This window comes from Notolabrus celidotus, chromosome 8 (assembly GCF_009762535.1).
Source record: "Notolabrus celidotus isolate fNotCel1 chromosome 8, fNotCel1.pri, whole genome shotgun sequence".
Lineage (NCBI taxonomy): Eukaryota > Metazoa > Chordata > Actinopteri > Labriformes > Labridae > Notolabrus > Notolabrus celidotus.
The window spans coordinates 9,465,028-9,468,240 of NC_048279.1; the positions used below are offsets into that span (position 1 = coordinate 9,465,028).

General features: G+C 41.5%; 1 long non-coding RNA gene across 1 annotated transcript; it reads left to right on the forward strand.

Moving 5' to 3' along the window:
* The first annotated feature begins 1,666 nt into the window (after window positions 1–1,666).
* LOC117817465 lies at window positions 1,667–2,256 on the forward strand. The gene is made up of 2 exons (XR_004632152.1): window positions 1,667–1,847; window positions 2,069–2,256. It is a non-coding gene; the product is annotated as an uncharacterized LOC117817465 (long non-coding RNA).
* Window positions 2,257–3,213: the final 957 nt, after the last annotated feature.

Below are 3,213 nucleotides of genomic sequence, written 5' to 3' on the forward strand. Positions count from 1 at the left end.
TTACCTGTACACAATCAAACACCCACACCGACAACACACACTTACTCATCAGAGGGCAGCTGTACACGCTGCAACCAGCTCAAACAGAAACACAGCTCAGGAGTGTGTGCTAATTGAAGGTGACTGCTCTGAAACACAAACAGACATCCAGGTAACCACATCTGAAGGCAACCACTCCTCACTTATTTAATGTGACAGACTTTTCCTCTGGTTTTTCTCCTCTCGTTGTTTAAGTTTCAGGTCGAGGCGCTTACTTCTTTGTCCGGGAACTTTTCTTTTTTTTCTTTAAATGTACCTCTGCGATAGAAATGCTCCACCAGGATCTGCATTGGTGGGAGTGTTTTCAAATGCATCAAATCCTCTGACTCATTTCAACCAAAGCCACAAAAATGTGCCAATGACCTGACCTAAGTTTCAGTGACTGAAACCTGAATAATGATGAAAGTGTTGAAACAGTTTCAACATATCCCATCAGATTCTTCAAACTAATGGCAAAACAAGGAATATCAAATGATGACCTTCTAAATCAAGATTGATCTCTTAATCTCAGTAGTTAAATATGATAAATCACATTCTTGTTTAATATTCCATTATTTTGTATTTTGAGCTGTTTTTAAGTCAACAATTCACAATATAGAGCAATTCTTACCAGTGTCTTTATTTGGAAATGAAACAAATATAATGCAACGTGATTTATAATCTTGACTTTTATATTTGTTATTCAAATAAATGCTGCACTGCTACACCAGTGTTGTCTGAAACAATTTCTTACCCGGGACTTTCACTAGATCTGTTTCCGGTCCGTCTCCGATCTGCAACATAGTTAGAATTATCTGCTTTCTCATCCGTCAACACCTACTGGCTCGTTTGCATAACGCCGCATGGAGCAGGACCGCCGAACAGATGGAGCCATGTGACCGAGGTTTTCCTGCAGTAATTACTGCATTAATGAATATCCTCCTCCTCTCCTTATCCATTTTGTCTTTATGGTCCTCTGACCTGTTGACTCCAGGCCTGGCTCCGCTCACCATGACAGTTTGTTGTTGTAGTTAAGTTAAAAAACGATCTGGTGATAACATAGCGTGTTTTATTCTCAAAATTAACCAGATGTTTTAATTTTGTTTTGGTGTCTGACATCCTGTCCTGCTCGATCTGCTCTGTCAAGATTGATGCATTGGGCCCCGGCATCCGGGAACAATAGAAGTCTTGCGTGTCTGATCAGGAGGGCTCCGACCTGTCAGAATGAAACAGAGCGGATCCGGTAGAAGTTAAAGCTGGAGTAGGACATGTTATTTTGATACATTTTTATCAATCACTTGCAAAAAGCGATGTATACATCGATAGGGAGTAATACACAAAGTTATCTAACACTGAGATGAGAAATCTCAGTTTGTCTGTGTCAGCAGCTAGACTGCAATAAGTTCGTCCAATCAGCCATTTGCCACCGAGCGCAATGATTGGCTGACCGGCCGGTCATGACCTGTGACCTGCCGAAAGACACACCTACTGTTTACCGGAGTGTGCGTGACCAGACTGAGATCATCATCAACAGGCTGTTCACTAACGCAGAACACCTGATAAACATGTCAGAGAGAGAGAGAAACCAACGATTTAGCCCAAGTTCTGCCCTCAAGTTCTGCCCTCAAGTTCTGCCCTCAAGTTCTGCCCTCAAGTTCTGCCGCTACACAGAGCAAGAAGAGGGAGACTGTGATGGAAAAGGAGACGACTTAAAAACGCTGGAAGAAGAGACAAACATGAGTCAATATTTGGGATGCATTTCTGAGACAGCTGAAGGATTTGAAGGGTCTCTAAAGCGCCGCCATAGTTGCTGATTTTCTACTGGACAGGTAATCATGTCATTTCTTTTGTCTTTGTGTTCATTGTTTTGTTCATCTATGAGACAGCTAGCGATAACTTCGGCTAATGCTAGCGGCTGGCTAACGGCTTGTAGCTGTGTTTATAGAGACCTGTATACAGTCTGTTAGCTGGTAGCTCTTCTGTTGCTCTGTATCAGCATGAATGGGTTGTTGTATAAAGTCTACATGCTGTCTTGTCTGTGTTTTCATAGCAACGAGAAGGAAACATCGACGTCCACACCGTTAAAACACGGGACGCAGAGGCTTGCGTGAGCTGGGGGGGATGCCCAAGAAGAGAACCAGGAGGCGGGTTGATCCACGCCAACATGTTTACCTTCAACAGCCATTATTTTTATTTCTGTAATAAATACATTTTCTAATAAAAGTAAATGTAAAACAACTCTTTGATATTGTAATTATTTGTTTATAATGTTGTATGTTACTTGATATGGATTTAACTATTTTGCAATTTGAAGAGAGAAGGCCAGTGTAAATTTAAAGATTTATTTAACAAATGTATACACAGCACACTCAAGTATTTTTTTACATGAAGATGAATATACAATATATACAAAGGAACTAAAGGGTCACCATAAAAGTATTGTATGTAATCATGTCATAGTTTCATTCACTCCCAACTGAAATCTTTATACTGTCCATGTGGATCTGGGTAAGGGTCACGGATAGTCCAGATACAGTAATAAGGTATTACTCCTCTTTGACCTGCACCAAGTGCTCCATGCTGCCAGACAACAACCTGTCTGTGCAGCATGGCGGAACTTTCTGTTGCTGTCCCCAGGATCTGGAGCTCGTCCCCGGTCGTTGCTCTCCCTCTCGCTCGTATGGCTCTGCCTTGCACTCGACCCCGGCCTTGTCCTCTCCGACCTGAGGTGCTTGGCTCAGGATCGTAATCAGCAGTCATCATGAGAGCTCTAACAAGCACAAAAAACAGCCAATATGTTGTAGTTCCAACACGAAAAAAAAGACTGTACACAATGATGAACACTAATAAATGTATAGGCACTGTAGCCGTCTAGTAACTAAACATCATGAAATGCGATGCTAAATCAAAATAAACATTCAGAACCGACTTTAGTTGTAATGCTGACAATACTATTTCCACCTTTCGGGCTAGCCAGGAGTTATTAGCCCGGCAGCAACAACTTACTCTAGCTGTATTCAGATGATAAAAACAAATACAAGTAGAGCTAACATGCAGGCTATGCTGTGCATTCTAACTAATTACATTATTCTTTAATGTGGTAATATAAGCGGTTTACTTACATGGGAGATAGACATGTTTTCCTTCTATGAAAATAAAGTCAATCGCTCGCCGATCCACAGCTAGCTATCGTGA